General features: G+C 40.5%; 1 protein-coding gene across 5 annotated transcripts in view; it reads left to right on the top strand.

The window, feature by feature from the left end:
- The window catches only part of FGF13 (fibroblast growth factor 13), a 297,397-nt gene that overhangs the window by 115,295 nt on the left and 156,671 nt on the right, over positions 1-25,431 (top strand). Inside the window, exon 1 of one of the 5 annotated variants that reach the window (XM_067005309.1) lies at positions 17,388-17,560. The exons of the other annotated variants lie outside the window; for them this stretch is intronic. The gene's annotated coding sequence lies outside the window, so the exon portion shown is untranslated. Of the gene's footprint in view, positions 1-17,387; positions 17,561-25,431 lie in introns of those variants that run through there. 5 annotated transcript variants of the gene reach the window in all.

Raw genomic sequence — 25,431 nt, 5'->3', positions numbered from 1 at the left:
GCAGCAAGCTCTGAGGAAATGAGCTCGATGCAGACTGACGCTGGGAGCTCTGTTTGCCTCCTTGGCTGGCGGGGCTGCCTGCCCGTGTTACATGTGGGCACTGCTCTGTCGCCTCGTCCACCTGGACCAGGCGTTCTCTCACAGAAAAATAATAGAGCAAAAGACTACACCTCTTCATGCCTGAAAGGCAAAACGTCATTTCTGTATGATGAACCTGGCCGAAGGAGGAGGAGAGTGCCTTAATTCCTTCCCCCAGTTGCACTTGTATTATTGTGGCTGGAGCATGCATTGTGTAAGCTCTCAGCTGAGAAAGGACTTGGCATCATGATAATCAAGTGCCTTTTGTTCAAAGGATTGCAGTTTGCATACTCAACAAAAAGAATCTTTCTTTTATTTGGACAAGATCAGTGAAAACTTCTTGAATTCCCTTCCCCTCAGCCTTTTAAAAATCTTTTTTGTAAAGAACTTGTCAAGCTACCAAAGAAGAAAAAACAGCAGGTAAAGCATGCGACAAAGTATAAAGAAGTAAAAATAACTTCAAAAGCTGCATGTGAAATTTTCAGTCTTTGAGTATCTTTTTCATTATTTATGTGACAGGAAGTCTTCCCCCCCCCCCCCCCCCGTTTTTCTCCTCCCCCCACTGGATCTGTGGGGAAGAAAGATGAAAACTTGGTTCTGAAAAATAAATTATGTTCTCTTTTTGAACCTTGTGTAACAGATAGCAAAATAAAATGAAAAAAAATAATAAAATAAAAGATTTTTCCATGTGTTTTGGTTGGAAGATGTGTGGCTACAATTTTCCTTTTATTGTGACATAGGAAATGTAAATTAGTTCAAGAAACTTCTGCAGAAGCCTCCAAGAAAATATTCCATACTGGTAATGTTTGTAATAAAATGAGATCACTTTATTTTTTAAAAGTGTTTGCGACTTCTAGGGACTGCAGTGAGTCTGCAAATAAGAGTAACTGATCAAGCTCTTACCTGGAATTTACTTTCTCGTGTATTCCATGACAGCTGATGGTCATCAGGTACATCACCACTGCCCACAGTGAGTGGTCTGCTGTTACCATTGTGGGCTCGTTTAAGAAATCACCAGGGAAGGCAGCTGAGCTGAATAGATTCAGGATTTCCATCAGGTGGAAAATTCTGACACTTCTGCTGTTTTTCGTCCTAGATTAAGAAATAAAGTTTGCAGAGGGACAGACCTAGACCGTAAGGCTGCAGCTATCAAGCAATGCCTGTTTTATAAAGGTTATGCACATCTGTTTGTCATGCTCCTTGGGTGGTAATGTATATGACAGCACCTGAAAGCAAGCTCAGGACACAACTGCAAATAGGATGAAATTCCTGTGTAGAAAACAGATTCTGAGGTTATTTTAAAACTAATTGTTTAATGTAGATATTTTTTATTTAAAAAAAAAAAATGAAGTCCTGAAAAAGAAGTATTTTGTTTCAGTAACTGGGATGAGAAGATACACTATTTTACACATCAGTTTAATATTAAACCTTTTCCCACTGTGGCTTGTTGGATTTTTATTTTTTTTATTTATTTTTTTGCTGTAGTTCAGGCAAACAAGGCATGCCCAGGGGAGGGCTTGGAGTCGCAATGTTTCTGTGTGATCTTTGTAATACTCTGAAGTTAAGTAAATCCATGTGATTTGGTCAGAGGGAAAGTTATATGCACTGTGACAGCTGAAGTGCCAGGAACAGTCGAAATAATGGTGGCTTGAACTTCTGCTGCCATTTAGTAATACATTGATAAAATAAGAAAGAGCAATGTGATGGTGTGAGTATCTTACAGCTGTCAAAAACAAAATATTCTAATGTACTAAGAAATACTTTGATTCCCTTCCTCCAACAATAAAATGTGAGTAAATATTCCTAGCTGAAAAGTTAGATATTTTTTTTTCTTGCTAGAGTATCATGTCTTTTTGCTTCATGCAAAAACTTTTATTTGACAAGACCTGCAGAACCTCATGTGGAGATATTTAAAATTTCCCTGCCATTTCTAGTAATTGTCTTATGCTCATGCCTTCTGTTCTGATTTCTGATGGACACGTAACTTTAAGTAACTTGCATGTAGTATAACTTTGAGAAATTGTGGGAATACAAAAAAAAAAAAAAACACACACCATTTTTATTTCCTTGTTCTGTTCATATCAGGGTTAATTGAGCAGAAGGAGTGTTTGATTTTTTTTTTTCTTTTTTTGGCATGTAGCTCTCTGAAGTACATGAAATGTGCTTGTGCCAGGCATTCCTCTAGATAGCGATGTGTTGCTACAGGCCGATCAGTTGCTACTGATCAGACTACTGGATGTTACCTGATCGCTCATTATCATTGAATCTGCTGGACATATGTACACAGAAATAAGTTGTCACATGGATTTTGTTTGGAAATTCTCTCAAATTCACTAATACTCCTTCTACTTCATATTTTTGCTTTTCTTTCATCTTCTCTAATGCTTGAAAAATGAATTCCAGTGTCAAAGTGCGATGCAATTTCTCCTTGAACAGAATAAGGGGTGAGAGTATACTTGAGTAGTGTACTGCTATACGAGTCCCAGGTGTGGCTTGTCTGATGATGCAAAATAGAAGAAAAATACCATTTTGTTTAGTAAGCTGCAAATCCCTTCAATGGCTGAGTTGTCTGTGCCTTATGATCAGATATGTCAACTTCTTCCCAAAATACTCTAAATGGAAGATAAGCTCTATAGTGATGGATTAAAATGCTGTTCTCCTTGTTTCAGTTCCAAGGGTGCCATTGCTCATCCTGTCCTTTTCTATTTTGCCAGGAATCAGATGGTTCAAAAGATGATTTTAATTCATTTCAGTTTTGCTTCTGTACTTTTGACACTTTCTGAGTAATATAGTATGTGACGGGGCTTGAAGTGAAACTTCAAAACTGGACGGATATTTATAGAATAATAAAGGACAAACTCCAGAGGGAATTGTACTGAGGAGCTTTGCCTTCTCCCTCACCGTTCTGTCAGACCATGCACGTACCGCTGAACCATCCTTGCTCTGTAAAATAGATACCGTAGCAACTTGAGGAGATGAAAAGAATCCCCCCCCCTCTACTTTGGTCTCATGAGCCCCCACCTGGAGAACTGCACTCCCAACCCCAGAACAAGAAGGGCACGAACCTGTTGGAGAGAGTCCAGAGGAGGCCATGAGGATGCTCAGAGGCTGGAGCACCTCTCCTGTGGAGACGGGCTGAGGGAGCTGGGGGTGTTCAGCCCGGAGAAGAGAAGGCTCCGGGGAGACCTCCCAGCGGCCTGCCAGGGCCTGAAGGGGGCTGCAGGAGAGCTGGGGAGGGACTCCGTCAGGGTGCAGTGATAGCACAAGGAGTAAAGGCTTTAAACTAGAAGAGGGGAGATTTAGATTAGATATAAGGAAGAAAATATTTACTGTGAGGGTGGCGAGGCACTGGAACAGTTATTTCTTATCGTCCGGTAGCTGTTTTCATAAGAGGAGGATGTGGTTTACAAGAAAATGCAAGGGTCCTGCTATCAGCGATCTTCCAGAAAGTGTAAGTACAGTTGTGCTCAGCCTGTGGAAATTGGCCGTGTTACCGGGAATAAATATTTGTTGGCCTTTTAAAGTTTTCTTAGTAGACTTCCTTTTGCATACACCTGTGTTCATAGGCAGGCCCTGAGGCCAGCTGTTGCTGTTCTGATTTGCCATCTCCACCCTGTCAGGGCAGCGGGGAAGCAGGTGGCCAGGTCCTTTCTTTAGTTCTTGCTCTGCTCTGGGTTTGGTCAATCCCAGTTGGTCCATCCTAGCACGCCAGTTCTTTCCATGCCCTCTTCATTCCTTGCAAGTTGATTCGCGTTTGCTTCCTGAATCCAAAACGTGCTTTTCCTCATTCTTTAGCATATCCACCTTCAGTTGCTCCCTTATCTTTATGAAGCCTTTGCTACTTTGTGTTATTTATTAGTTGTTTGCCTAACAGCTGGAGTCGTGCTGAACTGTGAAATGATTTCTGCTTTCCTGCAGTCACAGTCTGTAATGTGTCATTTCTTTTTGAGACTGTTTCACACTCTAGACAAGGGAATTTTTAATATTGTACTTGTCTGGAGCTGTGCTTGGGAATATATCCGAAATTCTCATGAACATCTAACAAAACAGCCCTAGGATGGAACATAAGGAAGTTGTGCTTGAGCAGTGTTATCAGTGCTAAACCAAGTGCAGTGTGGGCCACAGTACAGATAAACTCTATCTTGTTGACTTTTTTTCCATCTTTTTGCACTGCATTGGCTTCCTAATACGATAGATGCTTGAATACTGTGTTTCTAGCAGACCCAGTGTGAAGCAGCTGCCCCTTGTTGGGCAAGCAAAGAAATACGGCATGCGTTGATACCAGTCAGCAAGAAGGACGGTATATGGTCTACCACATTGTTCTCTGGGCAAAGATGCCATTTGGAAAAGTTGCGTGTAAGGAATAACGCATTATAGACTTCTTTGGGCTTAGCTAGTCCGTGAAAAATCAATGTGACTGATGATAGTACTTCTAAATGCAAAAGAATCTGAACAGAATCAAAAATAGATTTTAACATACTACAACAGAAAACCCTGGGGTTATTCAAAACAGTTGGGTAGCCAAAATTCAGGGCAAAGATGCAGAAAAATCCAGAACACACAACTGTTCCCTGAGCTACAGGGCAATGGGTTTTGCTGTCTTGCTTTTTATTTAACCTGTGTAAAGAATGATGAGAGAAATTACTAAAGATGCTGTTGACACCCCGTCTGCTTTTTCGTCTCTGTACCCATGACGGCAGGGCGCAAAGTGTCACCAAGCCTGGTTAATCAGCTTATGTAAAGCCTGGAGTCTGCCAGCTCTTAGAGCAGCTCTAGGTAAGCCTCCCATTCCTTGCTCAGGCCGTTTGGAGGTCAGAGGAATGCAGCTGAATGAAGAATAAGATGTCGTAAGTTGAGAGGACAACCAAAAGGACCAGGACTGTTTCCTGTGGTCAACTGTGCTGGTTTTTGAGTTGCATCATCGGTGTCCCATTAGAGTCCAGGAGCTCCCATGTACTTAGGACTGCCTTCCTCTATGTGCAGAGAGGCTGGATCCTTTTTATGTCTGCGTGGAGCTTTGTCTTCTGCTATTTCGGCTGCTGTGAAGCCATCTGGAGGTGTCAGCTCACACATGCTTGCTTGCCAAGCCATGTTTCATGCAGAGAGCAGGTAACACCTGAGAACTGTTCTCAGTACAAACCATCAAATGTTTTGCAGGTGGCACTCACAGTGTTGATGTTAGTCTGTGATGGGCTAAACGGTGTGTGTCATGCCTACCCCAGGAGCTTGTCTTTTTAGGTTAACAGCGTTTGCTAACTTCCAAATCCTATGGGCTTGGCACCTGGGACACTTTGGGAGGAGACTGGCAGCAGAAGCTCTTTAACATTGTCCCAAAGAAATTAATACCAATCAGGCAGTGTTCACTGGAGACCAGAGATCTTGTGCTGTAGGAAGAAATGAGAGGCTGTCTTATTCTCACAAGTTGTAATTTAAGGATGATGCTTTGTGGTCTTCAGTAGACAAAGGATTACTGAGGCTGTGTGATAGTGGTGGGTATGCGTGCACCTGTGGGTAAGTGTTTTGAGTGATGCTTTATGTCTTAGCTATTTTGATAATTCTGTGTGTACAGCGTAGGTGACGTGCTCCTACGCAAAGAGAAAAGGGCAACAGGAAATTGCAGAGTTTAGCATACATGTTTACAGTATGGTATGAGAAACTAATTAAATGATGCTTTGATTTCTATAACAATAGAAAACTTACCTCTGGTTTTGGTTCAATATAGTACACTTCATGAATCTCTAAAGAACTCAGTCTTTCTACAGAAGGCAGGATAATAGAACTTTTGTGGAATAAAAATGGTATACTGCCAGTATACCCCTAAAGAATAATAGCTGGAGAAATAATTTTAAGAAGATGTGAAAAATCTTAGCTCTTGCTCTTTAGTGGTCATTCAAATGTGAGCCTCAAATGATCTCATGGACCAACAATCTCCTGTATATGTTCACGCATTCTTTGTGGAAGTTGAAATAACTGGTATTGCTTTCTAAATTTTCTGCTTATCAAATAGCATATGCTTTGACTTGCATTTTTTAACTGGTTGTACACCAAATACAGTTTCTAGGCCTGATCTTGCAGAGAGACTGGTGGAAAGAATTTGAGTTAGTCAATGAAAAACGTTCATTGTTGAATCAACAACTGCATCAGTTGATCAATGATAACCAACTACATGTCCTGTTCTGATCATGAAGTACTGTGTGTTAGTGTGAGCCACCTTCATATTGGCTGCATTTTGGTCTCATCCTTAGTTTGGTGGAGAACGCACCATCCTAGGAAGCGGGGTAAGTCAGGGAAGAGAAACCTGTTCTGCTCGTTGCTGTCTATGTGAAAAATAGAAATCTTTGAAATGTTACTGTTGAAATCCTTTGTTTTCAAGTCAGTATGGTTGTTTGATGTGGTTTGCAGTGATATCAAAGCTGTCCACGTCTCTGAACACACTGTCTGGATTGAGTTCTTTGGAGGACTTCAATACAGAAGCTTCGGACTGCTTTGGTTTGAAGGCGTGTGCCAACATTCGCACATTACGCAGCAGCACACCAGGGCTATAGCACAGCTTAGGCACCTGGAGTATCATGCAAGATATACTTTTAGGTGTCAAAGTGCTTGCTTGAGATCTTGTCCCTGTGTTTTGCAGTCTGTATAGAGTAGCTGTGAAATAACTGTGTTGAGTAACTAGTGTTGTTTAAACGTATTCAGCCTAGTAATTTCTCTTAGGAAAAGAATAAAGTATTTTAATTATATTTAATATTAGTCCTGCATAGACACAAATGCCAGCATGATTCATTTCATTTAGTAGTATATTCCCCTCAACTGGATTAAGTGTAATTGCGTAGACATGGTCACTTTAAATATTTTATAGGTTTTTATAATATAAGACAGAGTACAGCCTGTAGGGCCTGAAAGAAATATTGCTGTATAACTTTAATTTTATTTCAGCAGTTTAATAATTCATTTTAACTGGATTTGAACATCAGAACAAGCTCATGGCTAGAGTGCAACCTGCTGCTGTAGTACTTGAATAGGCAAGTCAGAGGAGTGAAGAAGAGTTTTGAATAGCCAGCAGAGATGAGCTATGCATGAGTTCAGGCTGTCATCTAATGAGAAATATCCATTTTGTTGGCTGCTTCTGAGGCAAAGTGTGTTAAAGGTTCAAGCTGGCAAGAAGCTTTCTGACGAGGTAGGGTTATGTCTTGTGGAAAATACAGACTTGACAAAAATGAAAAGTGCGGTAATGAAATAGGGAAGAGTTTCTTTGGAAACTTGTCTTGTTTGCTGCTATTTAGCAGCAGGGTTTACACGAGAACTGAAAGCTTCCACGGTTCTAGCTGTAGAGAGCAAAGCAAGAAGAGAGTAATCCAGGAGACCTTACTGTAGGCAGGATTTGTTCCTGTAACTCTGGGAGGAGAGGGGGGATGACGACAAAAAAAACTCATCTGCAGTTGTCTGTCTGAGGATCTCTGATCTCTTCTGACCTTATCTGACCTTACCTTATGTTTTATAATTGTGAACCCTTCAGATTAGAGTTAAACAAATAGTTAATATTTTGTTCTGTGGTTTTATCAGACAAATTGGAGGGAAAGAAAGGAGACAGGCAATTGGAGAGATCCAAGTGTTTTGGGGGCAGTTCCCACCTAAGGGTAATCATTGAAAGTATCTGAAGGGTTAAAGAAAATGTTTTATATAACTGAAATAATTTTTGGGAGGGAGTATTTTAAAAAACAATTCTATATAAACTTCCCAGTTGATGTCATTTCAAATCGGAAGTCAATTAAAATCATAAATCTAGATTTTGAACGTTTTTGGTTAATTTTAATAGTTATTTTGTATGGAAAAAGTTTCTGAAAAATATCACCTACTACTTGTGATGCTAGACGGCATATTTTATGAGACATTTGTGTTTTGACAAAGCAAGCTCTGTCATACAATTTGGTTTCGCATATTTTTATACCAACACTTAAATGTTGGGCTTGAACTACTCAGCTGTAAGAAAATATATTTATAATCTCCTTACAGTCATGTATTTCTGTATGCTGAAAGAGTTGGTTAGAATCAGTTGTAACTGTTCCAGGTAATTTTAAATAATACATGTTTTAGAAGGAAAAAGGAACTGTAATCAGCAACTCAGGCAGCAGCTTTTCATCTGATCATACCAAAAGCAACTGCAGAGCTCCCGGTGAAGCTTGCCAGTGACTGAATGTTGCTGTTGGAAGGATCCCACACTTGGATTTGAATACATTGGCCAACCGTGTTGTATAGGTGGCCAAAAGTATGAATTCTACTTTTAGAGAAAACACCTGTCCCTGCTGCCTCCGGTTCTGTGCCTCTTGGCAGCAAAAGGGATAGAACAAGTGTGCTCTATTTTGAAAAGTATTTTTGGCACTGCAATAGTCTATTCTTACCTTCCAGATGTACCTCCTAATATAATTTTTCTTACAGCCTGTCCATGAAGCCTGTGCATGCGTGTCCTGTGCGACGTCCAGTATTTTCATCCTTGGACCAAATTCTAGCTGAGGGCACAGGACTTTTTGCTAGAGTGGTGTTAGGGAGACGGAGTCACTGAGTGAAGCACCAGGCTTACTTGGAAACGGTATCTGCTGTAGGTTAGGTAAGGTAGAAACATCATACGCGGGCTGTGTTCTTGTGTGAGATTGCGTTGTTGTACTTCTACATTCAGTTCTTGAAAAGTGGGAGTGTCATGCATGCACTGAAATTGGAATTTCACTGAGTGGTGATCGAGACCTGGATGGACTCTTCGGCTACTCTGTGAACAGATTTTTATGCTCGAAGGGTTTAGAAAAATGTATGCGTTTATTTCTTTAGAGCACTCTTCTACAGGAGAAGAGGTGTTTGAACCATGCTGGTTGTTTATGACACAGTAGGTCGTTGGCAAGTTTTGTGATAGAACTGGACTCCTGTAACAACTGTACTTCTGATAGAAATATTCAGTGTTTCAGAAAAAGCTCTGTCAACAAGTTTGTTATAAATCCTTTGTTTGAGCAAATGTTTATGCTGGTCACCTTATCTTGAAGGTTCACAGAAAATAAAAATGAATGCAGCCAAAGTAAATTAAATAATTTGAGCAAATATTCATAGGAAAATATGCTGACATGTTTGCATGGGGCTGAAACTTTCACCATCACTGGGGTTGATCAAAGAAGATAAGACTCTAGCTGCCAAGGAAAGACATAGGGCAAATGAGCTTGTTTGCATTGTTCTTTCATTTCCAAGCCTGAAGTTAAGATTTTAAATGCCTTCCCTTCATGTATGGATGCTGGGAAGAATGTAATTACTGTAAGTGATAAGGATGTTGATTAACGCTGCTTAGGCTGGTAATAACACCTATTTTAAAAGGTGAAAACTTTTCTATGTGTATGCTCCAGAGTATTACAATGGAACATGTCAAGGATTCAGCATTTTCCTCATGAGTCCTGGTGTGTTGAGTCATCACACAAGACTCTATTTGCTCTTCATTATTCATTTATTTCATTACCTTATTTTAAATGACTTGTAAGAAAGGGTATCAAAAACCTTTTCTTTTTTTTTTCATCAATAGGTTTTTATATATATATATATATATGTAAATCTCTATTTACTAAGCAGTAAGCATCTGCACAGTGCCAGAGCTGAGCTGGAAATAGAACAGTGACTTCACCAGCTAGTTTTATAATGGAAAAACTGCAGTTAGCATACATTTTGCAATGCATGTGGTTGATAAAGCTGTGTGAACAGCTTTGCAATGACTGAAACTTCATAATTATATCAACATGAAGAATGAGCCAGTATTTGGATGTGGAGCTAATTCTTTGTTGCTTTCTTCCTGGAAGTCTCCAGGCCATAAGAATTTAACAATCTGTGAATAAATAACTGCTATTTAGCTCATCAGAGGTGGCATTGCAATTCTTATTGCCTCTGAATTTGCTTAAAGCTTCTAGATTTAATACAAAAATTGCAACCACATAATTGTCTGGATAACTATTATTGCTTATAATAAAATTACTCACAGTTTAATACTCACAGTATAATAGTGTACTTGATTTTGGAGCAGAGCAGTGCCATATAAAGCACCCTCTTCAGTTAAATTCTAGGACACAGCAAATTTTTGGAAGGTTGGAGGGAGCTATTACATAAGGACAAATATTTACCTAATGTAATCAAACTCCTCTTTTAAATGAGAACAATGGTGGGAGTGCAGTTACTATGGTTCTGTGTAATTCTGTGCTATATTTGGTAAAGTTTGGCAGGATTAAAGCCACAGCTGATCATCTGACTTTCGAAAGGGAAGAATGTGGCAGGTTTGCATTCCCGATGTGTCCTCAGACAAATGTGCAGGCTCCCCTGGTAACTCTGGGCAAGGAAGAATAATCCTGAGAAATATTTATCAAAAAGCTCCTTTGCAGTACTGCAGAGCTGTGTTGCTGAGCATGACTTCTGAAAGACGCTGTCTTTGGAGGGACTGCAGCCTTCCCTCTCCTCGCTTCCCATGCCTTGTACAGTTAATTTTAAAGGACACCTGTCTCAGACACACCATGCTGATCCCCCCGTGACCCCACTTCAGCCCAGACTGATGTGGCCCCAGTGATGCTGTAGGGGACGGTTTCTGCTGTTCTGCCACCATCCTGTCCAGCCGTGGACCCTACTGAGAGTTCCCTGATCTGCTGGTGGTCTTCCAAAGTGTTTTTTTCTTATAAAATGATGAAGCTGATGGGTGCAGTATTCTCCAGGTCAGGTCCTTGTCCTTGAAATACTGATTTACTGACCTTCAGTGTACACTGGAAAAGGTCCTATTCCCCCAGGCTGTTCTGGGATGCGGAGTCATGTCAAGTGATGGACAGGTAGACATGTTGAAACAGGAATAAATCTGAGTCTGTTTTTATGCTTTGTGTCAATTTTTTTTTAATTGATCTCTTGCAGTTGGGCTGAATGCGAGTTCTGCACGTTTCTTAGGGCTTTGAACATGAGACTGCGATAATTAGTTAGAGATAATTAGCACAATCACAGTAAGTCATCCAATAGCTTGAGCCATCTGATGTGACGCAGTCTTAACATACTTCGTAAGCAACCTTCCAGAGAGCATTTCGTGCTTCAGCAATGCAAAAAATAGTGCAGGAGTGAAAACAATATCTTTTCTTGACACCAAATGACGCGTGTTTTTCCTTGTCTTTCACTGTTAGTTTCTCGTCATATCCCCTGTGTCCACTCGCATTAGAAAGACACGGAAGCTACAGGCGGTTTGGAGAGCGCAGGGAGCAGCCGTCCGGGCAGTACGCGAGGAACGGACAGCACCTTAGTGTTTATGTGGCCGAGAGCCTGATAGGCTAAATACTGTAGCTGGCAGATAGGAGGAGGAAAAGTATACGCTAAAAGGAAGTACTGTGCAAGGTGAAGCATCGGGTCTTTGAAATATCTGATCCTTTGCATTTTATGCTGAAAACAGCGTAACTGATTTACCTCTCAAATGGAAAAGTTAGATAGTGTGAAGGAAGTGAGCAAAAATGGCATTTTTAACGTAACATTTCATGAAATCACAGGAGGTAAAATCACTTGTTCTCTAGAAGTAATCATGGTTCTAACAGGCTTTTTTTCTTTTTCATATCTTTAACCAGTCATGTTTTTTTCGCACATTTTATTGGGGGTTTATTTCAGCCTCTTCTTTAAAATACTTAATCTTTAGTTATATTAAAAATATAAGCAGAAATACAAAAATATTGAGAGTATGTGCAAAAGAATTACCATGATGCATTTAGATATTTAATTTTTATTTGGCTCTAGGCAATTCTGTCAATATTGTTTTAATAAGCAGTGTTTCATTGCAGCTTATTTTGCTGAAGAGGTTGGGCAGAGGTAATCACGGAGTCACTGGTCCAGTTTAGCGGTTTTCAAACAGAACAGAGGTTGAGCCATAGACATGCCTTTGGGAAGCATGAACTACTATATTCTGTGGGGGATGCAAATCATGCTTTTCTGCTGTTGTTATTCCTTGTATTATTCAAAGTAGATAGGAAGTTTTGATTTATCTTCTGAAAAAGGCGATCATACACACAATGGAAATTGATGATCCATCAAACTGAACATCGAATCCAGAGCCGGGACCTTTCTGTGGTAAATTTGGCTTGGCAACATGTTTTGATGAAGTTGTTAACCATTCGGTTTTGTAGTTCAACGTCTTTATTTGGGGGTAAATGCATTTATGTAGATAGTTGTGTGTAGTTGGAATTAATTCACAGGTGTCTAGCACTTCAAGGATGTAAAATGGCATATATAACGTACATATAAAGACATGGATTTATCTGGCAATTCAGAGGAGTAACTGACTCTGAAATCAAGCTCTGAACCGCAAGTGTCGGATGTACCTTTAGAAGACTTCAGCCAGTCTTGCCACACGGCTGGTCTTTCCCAGTACACGCTGTCCTTATTGAAGGATATGTGGTCTCTCTTGCTCCATCTGCCTTCTGCTTCCCCTCCATCCGTCCATGTCTGCTGCCCCCTGTTTATTCTGTGAAGTTTAATTCTTCTTTGCCTTGGGTGGAGACTTAACAAATCGTTGTAAATAACTTTGCCCCTTTACATTAATAACTGAATGCTTTGCTTGGTTTGCCACTATTTAGCCTGACTGAAATAAGCTTCTGGCATATAATTACTTATTCTGGTCATTAAATCCCTGTTAATAATGTACCGTATTAGATGCCATCTGTCTATTCAGAGATATTCGTATCTGCTAAGTCAGAAGTCACAGTGCTGGTCACAATGCAGTCACAGTGCTGGTTCAGCATTGTTGAGATTCGAAGATTTAGGAATGCTGTTTAAAACTCACACCTTGTTGGGACTCTTAAGTAACAAAGCCCTGAAGCAGGTTTGTGTTTGTAAATATCAACTTTACCCTGGACTCCCTCCAGGACTTTTCTGTGTGATCTTTCCTTCCTGTGGAGAAAAGGCTTAAAAAGAAGCAGTGCTTTGATATGAAGTATTCTCAATTGAAGGTTGGAAACTAGTCTGTTCAAGCTGCTGAAAAGAAGCTGTAAAATAACTTCATTTGGGCTCCTAAAGTCTTTCTGATGATCTCGTAAATGCAGCTGTTTCAGAGATCCGTATTACAGATTTTGGGTGAATTTCTTACTGATTTATGTTGCTTACCTTTTGTTGCTTTAAAGATAACATATATCTTGATATCTGGAAGATACCAGTCCACTCAAAAAGTACCTCTCCCAAAATTGTTGCCTAAAAATATCCAGTGAGAACCAAGAAGAAACCAGACAAGTTGAAACATTTCATTTTACCTATCCATAAAGGATCCGTTGGGAGATTTTTATTGAAGGACTTGTGCAGTAACTTGTGCAGTAAGTGAAGGAGAATGCATTATTTCCCCTGGAAGACAGGCAAATTGAATAAAAGTTATATTTCAAAGGTTAGGACAGCCTGGATAGCTCATCAGCTGGATAACCATGTGATAGACCCAGAGGCAACTTCAGAACTGTCATCTCAGCTATTATCAGTGGAACTAGCCAAGGAGTCAGCTGCTAAAGTTAGACTACTGGGTCTTGCAGCAGGCAGTTTAATGCAGCCCATCTGTGCTGACCAACCTCTCCCACATATGCCACGCAGGCAGGTGTAGGGAAGAGGATTCCCCTGTTTTAGGGTATTACATTCCATAAAGTGCATGGATTTTAAAATGTAAGCAGCTGCTGTACTGATGATCAGCTCCTGAAGAAGAAACTTCCATCCGAGTCGTGGAAATGAGCTTAATTGAATAAACAGCATGGGTACAAATTTCAGGAATTTTGCGGATTTTCTACTCACTGTGCTCAGCAAGTGTTGCTAGATTCCTTGTGTAAGGAACAAAGACAAGCAATAGGGCAAAACAGCAGATGTGCCTTGTTCGCTCAGCGTGACCTTGGGTAGAGGTGCTGCAGGGTGCAGGGTAGCTGCGTGTCCTCTGAATCAGAGGACCAGGCTGGATGCGTGCTCTCAGCTTGTGGGGGGGCACAAGGTTGAGGGCCCTCTCGGAAGCATTTATAAAGATTTGACCAAACATGTTATCATACCTATTGCAGCTAGCATGTTTCCTTCATGGGTATGGAGTGCGTACCTAGGCAGGTAGTGCTCCCGGTGGTAACTCACTGATGCATAGCAATTCGTGTCTGGCCTCCAACATTTTTTCTAGGTCTCTTATCTAGACAGATAACACCTCTTCTAGCAGAATAAATTTTTCTTCCAGCCTTTAAGAATGTTTTATTATAAATACAGAAAGTGAAATCGAAAGATTTCAAAAAAATTTTAAGCATGCTTTCTATTTATGGGGTGGGATGGGTGGATGGGGAAGCTTTAGGTAAGCAAGAGGAAACATGATCAGAACCTGAAGCTTTGGTGATAACTTCTCTGTATTTGAAAGGACAGCTGTTCTGTAAGGGACAAAAGTGGCAAAAGGGGTTTTTTACAGGTTTGGATCTCTGCTCTCAAGCTCCTGTGCTTAGCTCACTTGTGTGCCAGTCCTTCGCATTTACATCTATCCCTCATTTGTCTGGGAGAAAGATCTCAGAGCATCCTGCATGGATGTCAGCAAGGCAGTACACGTGGTGACTGCTGGCTGTTTTCTCTTGAAATGGCTAGGCAGTGGTTTGTAAATGCCTTTCCATCACTGCGACACTGTATTGGATCTCTTTGCCTGGTCCATGGTTTGCATTGAACTTTTATGAACTTAATATTTTTGATGCAAGCTCTCATCTTCAGCCACGGTTTAAAAATAACAAAAAAGGAGAAACTTCATAGGAAAAGTAAAGCTATAGAGGGAAGGATAGCTGGACAATGAAAGCCCCTAATCTCTCATTCTCAGGAGACCAGGTTTAAAACGAGAAAGCTGGTACTTTTTCTGGGAGCCTCGTACTCACTACTTGAATAGATTTCTGTATTCTCGGATTAGTCAGGATAAACCCCTACATAATATACAGGAAGAACAATGGATTGTGAACCGCAAAGTTTTTGCCAATTAGTGTTTTGCTTCTGCATTATTTATATAAATTCAGTTGAACTTGATAAATATTCTTTCTATAAAATGGTGTTTGTGTACGCTGCTTTTGTTGCATATTCAGAAGGTCAAATTTAAAATCTGAATAAAAAACAGTATATCCTTTAAAAAGGACGCTGCTCTATATTCTTCATTCTGCTCTTGCACTTGTGTATTTTACCGACCTGTTTCTTTGCCAGAGCAATCCTTTATCTTTCTGTTTATGAAATTGTTTAATCAGTTTTATACCAATATCCTGTCTGCAGATAGCTAGCTTTAAAAATAGACTGGCTCAGCTGTGTAAAGATGAGATACCTGAAATCATCCATATGGGACAAGTGTGATTGCTTTAAGTGATGGGACAGTGCCAGCAAGCCTTTACTCTGAATCGGAAGACTGTGCTCAGGGGCTGTAAATCAAGCAGGCCAAGTCAGTCTTAACCCTGTTAGACTTGCCATTTAGAGGTTTACGATGTAGTTTTCCCCTTCTCACCACATAGAGATGTCTATTCAGGTACTTTGTGGTCCCTTTCATTGCATTGCAATGTCTCCTAAAACCAGCCAACCTTTTCGCTAGCTCGGAGTGGCTTCGGGCATATTATTATCCTTTCCTTTTCCTGCTGCTGCAAGAGCTGGATGGGATGACTTGCCTAAGGTCACCCCAAGGAGTCTTGTCAGCACTTGGAATTGAGTATAAGGTTATGAGTCACGCTCCAGTGCCGTCGCCACGTGGCCTCTTCTGGTGTTACGATGGCTCATCTCTACACAGCTTTCGTTTGGCAGCGAGAAGATGCTTCATAATGGAGTTGATGTATTTATTTCTGCTGCCTGTCTTTTCAATCTGTTGGACTTCTGTGTCTGTGCTGAGTCTTGAGTTGCTAACGAAGTTAAGAAGCAGCGAGTGATTGCAATGCAGGCCGGGAATCATTAGCATTCTTCTGTAACAAAAGCTTGAAAGATAATATCACTTTAAGCTCATTTCCAGAGTATTGTTATGCAAAACAAAGAAAAGAGCCTTTCCGCTTCTGATTTTGGGATGAGGAACACTTGTTTCCAGTTCATCTTTCAATAGGATAAATCTGGCCCAAGATGTCTAAAGTCTAACCTTTAATCCCAGACATGATAACAAAAACCTTAGGTTATAAAAATGTATTTTGAGTTTCCTTCCTCAGAAGCCTTTCTGTTGTTTTTTCCTTTTTGTATTACAGATGCTCATTTGTGTGGGAAATCTTATAAACATGGCATCTGCTGCCAGTGATTTTAGAAATTGCAGCTATTTGTCGATAGCTTCTACTTGCAAATTGCACAAATTAATTTCTCTGTGCATATGAATAGCTCTTTCAAGACACCCTAGCTACTCCAGCTGAATGGCAGGCCCTTGCTGTCAGCCTACCACTCCGGACCCTCAGTAATACCTGATCAAGAATTCTAAGGTATTTTTCTCCAGGATCTCATAAAACATCATATAAATGGTAGGAAGGAACTAAATGTACGTGCGCCTCATTGAATGTCTGGCTGACAGAGTGGACTTGGTTTTATTTTAGGTCTCATTTGCTCAGTGTTAGTATCGCTTGGTTGAAGCTAAGCACTGAGACAGTGGTCTAAAACAAAAGCAAGATACTTGTACAGATCTCCTCTGTATTTTAACACAAACCCAGTTATTTTATATCTGGTAATGCTATGCATGCTTGAAACTGTGGTAGTGGAGGAAGAAAGCCTGTCTTTGGAAATGTTTTTAAGAAGCGATGAGACTTGTATTGGCCGGCTGCTGGGAGAATGCTCAGAAGTATTAGTGCGTACTTGCCTTGTCCTTAGACAATTCCCCAGGCATCCACCATTGGCCATATCCAGCGACTGAGTTGTGGGGTCAGTGGATTTTTGCATTTAGCCATTATGTTTGTTCTGATGTTAAAGCTGCTTTTTTGTCTGTGACCACAGATTTTTACAGCAGGAAAATCAATAGGAAACTTTTGAACTTCTTGGAAATCTCGAACCTGGAGTGAAATATTCCTTGTAGTTGTGCTACTGAGTTGCTGGATATCCCCCTGTGGGTAGTGCAGCATTAACACGCTGACGTGCCTGGCAAACAAAAGGGGAGAATTGGAACAGAATCTAAATACATGTGTATGTGCTGTTACAGCATTTTTCTTTAATAAATGCTTCTGGCCAGACTGCAATACCCTATAGCAGATCCTAGCCAGCCTTGGAGTGTCTGTCTGCATGCAGGCTCTTCTGGACTGGTGCCGAAGAAGACCAGGAGCCTGGGAGCCATGGCGCCCTGAAGGGCAGCAGCTCCTTTCTGGGATCCAAGCACAGCAGGACTCGAGAGCTATGAGCAGACCAGGAGGTCTCCAGCCTTCTAAAGCCAGCTGAGCTGTGTGGGTTGCTCAAAAATCAAGATCTTGAAGCATCTGCTAAATCCAGCCCAGTAACCTGGCAGGCAGAGCTGCCTCGCTGCACAGCGAGAGCAGGCTGCAGCACTGAAGCTGTAAGTGTACGTTTCCTTTTCGATTTCACTTGTTTTATTTCTGTCATAGCCAGAGGTTAATTGAGGGATTGTATTTAGCATTTTGTTTTCTGGGCTGGCTTTTTGCAGGCTTTTTGTGGTGCCCAGGAATGTAATCCTTGTCCCACACTGGGGTCTGCCCTACAGCGGAGTTAACCCGGCAGCACTTGCTGCTTTCTGGACAGGGAGTAGATGCTGGAGAAGCACGTCCTGGATTGAGAGATTATTTGAGTGATTTCCTCCCTTCCCCGTTTTTCCTCTCTTAATATTGTGTGGATGCGGACCGGCTCTGGCGTGCCCATGGGTTTGCATCCCCTCCCGGCCGATGGGTCTTCTTGCAGCTTCCTGTTGAGTTGAGCTTGGCAGAAGCTTTCTGCCTAAGCAGCCCTTCCATCGTGCTGGGATTTGTTCACCTCCCTGGCTTGTTGGAGCCCAGATCTGGAGGTTCTGAGCTGCGTGGGCTCTGCAAGCCACCAGCCCACCTCGGCTCGTCCCGCTGCGCTAGGGGCTGTGGGCTGTAGCTGGGGTGGGGAAGGAAGGATCTGCTCCCTCGTCGCTCCAGCTGTGCTCTGAGGGCCTCCAGTGCTGTTTTGTGTACCGTACGTGCAGAGTCTGGGGCATGGAAACTGTGTCTGTGGGATGGGCAGGCTGCTGCTAGAGCAGCTTGTGCTGCTCCAGTCCTGCTGGTGCCAAAACTCAAGTGAAGCAGGGCTGTATCAGCAGCAGCCTCGTTTATCCTCACAGGGAAAAGGTACCTTATTCCTTAGTACTCTTTCTCTGACATAAAACCCATTTAATTTGAGGCTGTTCTTTGTCAGTTATCTAATGATGCTGTAATGAGAGTTGAGGGCTTGCGTTCCTTTTGTAATGTCAGCACCCGGACTTTGTGGAATGAAAGAGGCACCTTGACATCCAGATTAAAAATAATTATGCTTGCAAAATTCATAAAGTCTTTGAAAAATACCTTTGCCTGGAAGCGCTGCCCTCCCACCTTTTGCCACATTCTTTTCAAACCCCCACAGGTCAGGGGTTTAGGGGCTTTTAAAAAAAAATATTTATTTATTTAGACAAGCTAGGGGCTTTATTTTCATTTATTTATTTATTTTGATGAGCTCTAGAGTGATCAATACCCACTACTTCCTAAATCACTAACAATTCTGGTAACTGTTGATAAGTGATGATTTATTCTTTCTAATGCTGTTCATTTCCAAAAACAAAACAAGAAAAATATCCAGTCCCCTTCCCAAACCTGCCTACCCTCACGCCTCCATAGCTAGAAGTGAAGGAATCTTTGTAGTGGCCAGAATTGCCCTCAGATCTTAAAAAAAAAAAAAAAAAAACTCGGCTGTTTGAGGACCATGGTAGTCGGCAGTATTTTGTAAGCAGTACAAGAAGAAGTTTGCACGAAAATATTCTTCATGGGAAGCCGTGGTCTTGGGGTTGCCAGGAATCAAATGTCTGCAGGCAGAGGCAGCAAGTGGCTTTGGCATGTACGTAACGTGGCTTCCTGTGTAACTGAGTTTTTTTTTTCCTCAAAATCAATTTAGAAAAGGTGGAGCCCATTAGGAAAATAAAGTTAGGAGCTCCAAAATCAGAGTGCTTTCATGCTGATGCCAGAAGTAGGGCGAAGGTACAGCTGAGAAGGTTCCTGGAAATGTCCTCTTTCTTAAAACTATTCCGAGAATATTGGTAGTACAGAGTTTGGCTTGTGTAATTGAATGAGGATGAAAGGCTGCAGCTGATGCCGTAGATATAAATAGAAATAAATATTATCCTTGAATTTATTCTAAACATGACCTGTTTATTCTCTTTGAAATACTTTCCCCTGCCTTTTTTATTAGGCTATTGGAGAAGTTGCATGTTAGCCATCACTTAAAAGTCAGAATTCAATAATGAAGTAATCAGATGGTCTCACCAGGCAGATAATTTTTACTGAATACGCTATCCTAAAGATAAAGACAACATATAAGCACCATGAAGAGAAAAACAGAAAACTGCACTGGGCAATTTTTATCTAAGATGTAACTGAAGAGATACAATTTAGATATCTCTGGCATAATAAAATAAACACTAAAGCATCTTAAGATCATATTACTGAGGAAGGACAAGATGCAGCAGATATTCCAAAAGCTAAGCTGTTTTTCATTGACAGAAAAAAAATCATATTTTGTGTGAGCAGAGACAACACAAAACAGACCAGTACCTCCTGTGTGTTAGCCTGGTTACATAAAATGTGAAGAAATTAAAAAAAAAAAAAAAAGTAAAAATCCTACTCAATCACCTTTGCTTTTGAACTAGAAGAGGAGACAAAAATATTAAGGCAACACATAAATGTAATTCGTTCTCTGGAGCAATTTTGGTGAGTCTGGGGTAATGGTAAATGAAAGGTGATGTTTGCTTTGCTTCCCTCCCCATCCTCCCTGTGTGTGTCGGTAGATGATTTTCTGGGCTTGTGCCATTTACGCTAATTAAGGGCCTGGACATCCTTGTATTCCTGGTTTCTATTTTCAGTCTGATGTTTACTCCGTGGTACTGCAAAAAGAATGAATGTCACTACATTAGAAACAACCTGAAAAATAAGTCATTTTTGTAACAACATGAATTGCATAGCTTTACATGTTAAATAGCTTAACTTACAATGAAGGAAATAGGAAACTTCATTCTTTTTCAGCTGATACATCCTCAGTTGCAATACATTTTTAATACTTCAAATCCAAATATTTTGTGACTTAGGATGAGAAATTGAAGAGAATATTGTATGGTGAATGTGTGCAATTATCTTTACTAAGTGCTATCATTCTCCACTGAAAAATTTGCAATTTTTATCTTCAGTCTCATTTATCAGTTCTTCTACACCCAGAGTACATTGTTCCGAAGGTATTTTATGTGAAGCAGAGTGCAATTTAGAATCCACTCTGTCAAATTAGTTTCAAGACGAGATTTTCTATTAAAATCGGAGAAGAGGTTCCATGTAGTGAGCCACCAGGAACAGCAAGCAGTGAAGAACCAGAAACAGGCACCTGGGCTGTTCGTCCAGCTGCTCCTGAAGCCGATGGAGCAAAGGGACCCCCAGCACGTGTGGTGGCAACAGCTTTCTGTTGACACTTCTCCTGCAGTGGCCTGTAGTGGCAAGGGATGGAGAAGGGAGGGGAAGGAAGGAGCAAAAATGCAGGAGTGTACAATGGCACGGCACTGTACAATGTGTGTACATGCTGTACAATGTGTGTACGGCCATCCATTTCAGTTTATGATATATCTTTAATATGCAGATAGTCTTCTGCCCTGCAGTTCTCATTTGAAATAAGTTTGGGAAAAATACACCATAAGCCTTGCAACAAATAGGCAGTGGTAGGTTAGTGGGTGCCCATTAAGGGGAAAAATAATACGCCTACACTCAAGTGGTATCCTCATACCAACATGGTTAATTCCTTTAACAAAATGATCCAGATGACAATACTGTCCATTTTGTTGATTAACAGGTTTTTAAATGCTTTTGTAGGAAATGCAAGGAGCAAGAGCCTTTTCCTAGTAGGAAACTAATCCTTTAATCAGCACTTATCTAGGAATATTAGACTGTTTTGAGGGTTATATTTTAACAATCTTCATCAATGATAAAATAAGAAGTGTGCATCCTAGATTTCTATAGTAAAATGATTTGTCTTGAGGTTTGACTTGAAGCTGATTTGATTTTAAAACTCCATGCTGCAGTCTTGTTTCAGCTCCAGTGTGTTATCTATATGTATGTCAGTAACAGCAAGTGATTTTTTTTCTCTGGGCAGATGATTTCCACTTTGTACAAATGATACTATATTTTGTAGTAGCTAATCGTTGTCACATTGATTTTTAAACAAGTTTTCAAATGTTGTTCTGTGCTGGTTGGGTATAATTTTTAACTTGGCCTTAGAACTGCTAATAATGCCAGTTCTTTGTAAGTTAATTTTTAATAATGCAGCTATTTTTATCATGGAGGGATGCAGCAGATCTCATCTTTCACATACATATAGGCTTTTTTGGAGGGAGGATGCTTTTAAGCAAACTTTAATTCTTCATTATTTTGACAGAGTTTAAGGAAGCAACACCTGTAAAGTGGCTTAATGCCACAACCTACACGAATTCTTATTTAGCAAGCAAAAGATTCAGTCTCACAAATCAGGACTGATGTCAGTTAACTATATAAGTAGCATTTCTGACCTGAATATATTTTGGTAAAGATGACTGCAATGCTGGGTCCCATAGCTTTCAGCCCAGGTCACCATGCCAGAAGCTGAGTGTAGGTCCCCCCTGCAAGCCTGTGAGCCTTGTGGTCTCAGCTACCCCCATGCCCGTGACGTGCAAGAACTGGGGCTGTTAGTCATAGCCACAGCTTTATTTTGCTTTATTTATTTTTTTAAAACAAACTGAAAAATCCAAGTACAATGTATGGGAAATCTGGGAGAAAACACTACTGGAGACTTCAGCCTTTGGTCCTGAGAGCTCAGCTCTGTTTATAACCTGGCCCTGCAGGTAAACCAACTGCTTTATTGTAGGGGTGAGTCTGAATGCTGCTGTGCCCTGAGGAAAGGGGTTACAGAAACAACCGAGAAGGTAGGGGGGGGAGAGTGGAAGAGAACTGCTCTTTTTAGCAGGAGTTGCAGAGAAGAAAGCTGCTCATACAAGAAGGGGAGCATAAAGACTTAGTTCTCTCTGTAGCCCCTCTCTAATTCAGGTTCAGCAGTCTGTGACCAGAGGATCAAATATACAATGTATTGGATGGATTGGGTCTTATCCTGAAGGTAAATTATTGTTTTTAATGTATATGGTGATGAATTTCTTAGAACTTTATTAGCTTGACCCAGAGCCTTACCCAGCCCACTGTCTTGTTGACGTGGCTACTATCCAATCCTGTCTTGCCCATTTTATTCTCATACCATGAAAAATAGAGAGTATCTTCTCTCCTTCTTCTCTTTCCCAGGTTCTTGGTGAGTGTGTGCTCCCAGCATACTTGCTGGAGTCAGTTTGCAGTCTGAGCTTCTCTTTCAGAGGTTTTTCTTCCAAGGCTGCTTGCATTTTGGTGCAGAACCTACTGCTCAGAAGTAGCAGTTCAGTGCTGATCTCTTAGAGGCCCCCTCTCCATTTTCCTCTTATGCATATGTTTTGTGTCTGAAGTATTGGTCCTGTAACATATTTTTCTCTGTCTCTTTGATGCAAGGCTTTCATTGTTTCTCTGCTGTTTTTAAACAGTTGCGCATATTTATGGTGTTTTTGCGAATGATGTAAGTACCTGTCAAAGAAATCACTTTACTGAGCAGTAAACTACCCACTCATCTTCAGAACACTGAAAGTATGAAAAATCATCTCACTTCTAACAAAAAAAAAAATTTGCAAAGTTTGGAAATGTGTTGAAAAAATACTTGCCATACTGAAAAGAAAATTGCTCAGCTCAGAAACACAGCTCACCCTTGTTCTTGTAATAGTCGTGTTTACAACCTGTTTTAGCTTGAAGGATTTGTTGACTTTTTTTTTTTGATTTGCACCTATTACAGTAACAAATTGGTGGTGATGTCACAGAGCAGTCTAAAGTGTCTCTTTCCAATCTGGTTCCATCCTTATAATAAAACTGACATTAAACATTAACGTGTTCACTTTTCTGATGAGCAGAAAGAGATGTAACTGTATATTACTTTTTAATTCCTGATTAAGACTTTAAGAGGGTGTCTTGTTCTATTATCTATGCAAATTGGAGGCAATGATGGCAATAAATCAGAAGAGAAGGACTTAAAATAAACCACAGCAATCGACTTAATTTGTAATTGATTCCTTGTGCTCATCAAGTCACTGGATGCTTTGTGGTTTTTCTTATTCTGTCAAGATTACTTTCCTTGATCTATATACTGAGTTGCCTGGATTTCATTTTAATATTTTTTGTCTTAAATTGTGTTTATGCTCAGAACTAACACTGAATGCCTTGAAAATGAAATTTGTAATAATTGGAAGATATTTAGGAATCTGGAGATGCAGGTTTATGGTGCCTAATAGCACAATTACTGCACACAGGACTGGAGCTCCACTTCTTAGCATTTAGCCTGAACCGTTTTTCCATGGTTTTGGGTGTACATCCTAAATCTTAAGGGCTTAAAAGTCTTTTCCAGTAATCTTATTTATAATAGTAGCCTCCTGTGAGGCTGGAGCACCAAGGAAATGGCTGGTGCCAGGCAATAGCTGTTAACCAAAAACAAGTACCTTAGCGTGAGCTCCTGGAAGAAGTCACTGAATAATTCTTCATTAGATGATAAATAAATAACAGTGTTTTGGGGTGCTGATTCTTAACTCAGTTGATTTTGCAAAATGTGAGGTTGCTCCTGAGATGTTCTCTGCAATACTCTGCCTTCTTTTGTTACTTAAGCCACAGCATGTATGGCTTGAACTGGAGCAAAATATGGATGCAAATTAAGTGGTGAAAGGAGTAACATCAGAGTCATGTTCCACTATAAGTTTGGAGGAAGGGAGATGTTACTGTTTTTAACATACATTGCTTTCTTGTCTGAGGTACTAGATCATTTTGTAGAATAACGCGGAATGTTTCCCAGTGACAGCAGAACTTAATATTTGCTAATAAGTTAATGACATTGAAAAGAATGTATTAAGTATAGAGACACATTTGTCTGCCATTAACATTGCTGGGAACAAAATGAGGCTCATAATTTATAATATGGATTGAAGTCTTCATAATATATAAAGGAAAAAAGAAAAGAGCTGCTAATATATTTTAAGCAAGTGATGCTGATAATACCCAGAGCTAACTCACCATGTCATTGCTGCTCATATTTTATCTTAAGAACAGACTTGGACATGCTTTTGTGTTATCTTATATCAACTGATCCACATTGGCTGTCAATAATATGAACTATTAGCCCACAGCAAATGCAAGTTAATGTGATTTACTTATGCCTCCTTTAGGCCTGTGCTAAGAGAAGTCGTGGTACCAGGAACTAAGCTTCTGCACGGTTGCTGCAGTTCTGCTGATGCTCGGTAGCTCACTAAGCCATGTGGTTGATCCCTGCCCACTGACTGCAAAAGCTGATGCTTAGTCTCTGGGATTGCCCGTCTCTGTTTCACACTTCTGCGGAGTCCAAAAGAGTTCTGCAGACTTTGCCTGCATGTGAGGTTGGAGATGGGCTAGATGGCTTACATCCGTGATTAAGTTCCGTGAAGCCTCTATGTGAGGATTTGCCCTAATAATTTTATTCATGTTTCTGATCTTTTCAGATAATGAATTCAATTCTTCTTCAGCTACCAAAATTCTGTTCAGTTCAGTAGAGTTGTCCACAGCATTAAAGATAAACTCATTCAGATAAGAGTTGTGGCATAGGAAGCTCCATCATTCATGATCGACTCTATTTTGTGTTATGTTTTCCCAGTTTATCAAAGGCAAAGACAGGAATTTGTTTTACTGGCCTAATGAGAGAGCCCAGCCGGAATGGACTGTTGCGTTGTACATGGGTGCAGTGAATAACAATCCCTGCTAACAGGGATAAAAGAATAAAGGGAATTTGCTGGGCAAAAGAAGGAAGAATGGAGGAAAGGGGAAACAAAACAGAGCTGGTGAGATAACACAGCTACGCAGAGCAGTTGATGCATCTCTTGAGTATTAACAATGGGCTGAATTGTTACAGTGCATTGAGGAGCCTCTATGAGTGACTTAACTTTTTATTTTTATTTTTTTATTTAACAAGCAATGGGAGGGTAGAAGTGTGCTCATAGGAGTTAATTGGCTTCAGAGGAGAGAGGAAAAGAAACGAGGCTTCTTGAAGAATGTGTGTGTTCATGCAAGTGCAAAAAGGGAACTTTAGGAACAACTATCACTGAAGGGGACT

Source organism: Anser cygnoides, chromosome 13, assembly GCF_040182565.1.
Source record: "Anser cygnoides isolate HZ-2024a breed goose chromosome 13, Taihu_goose_T2T_genome, whole genome shotgun sequence".
Lineage (NCBI taxonomy): Eukaryota > Metazoa > Chordata > Aves > Anseriformes > Anatidae > Anser > Anser cygnoides.
Note: the sequence above shows the minus strand (reverse complement) of the source record. Positions and strands in the feature narration are given on the sequence as shown.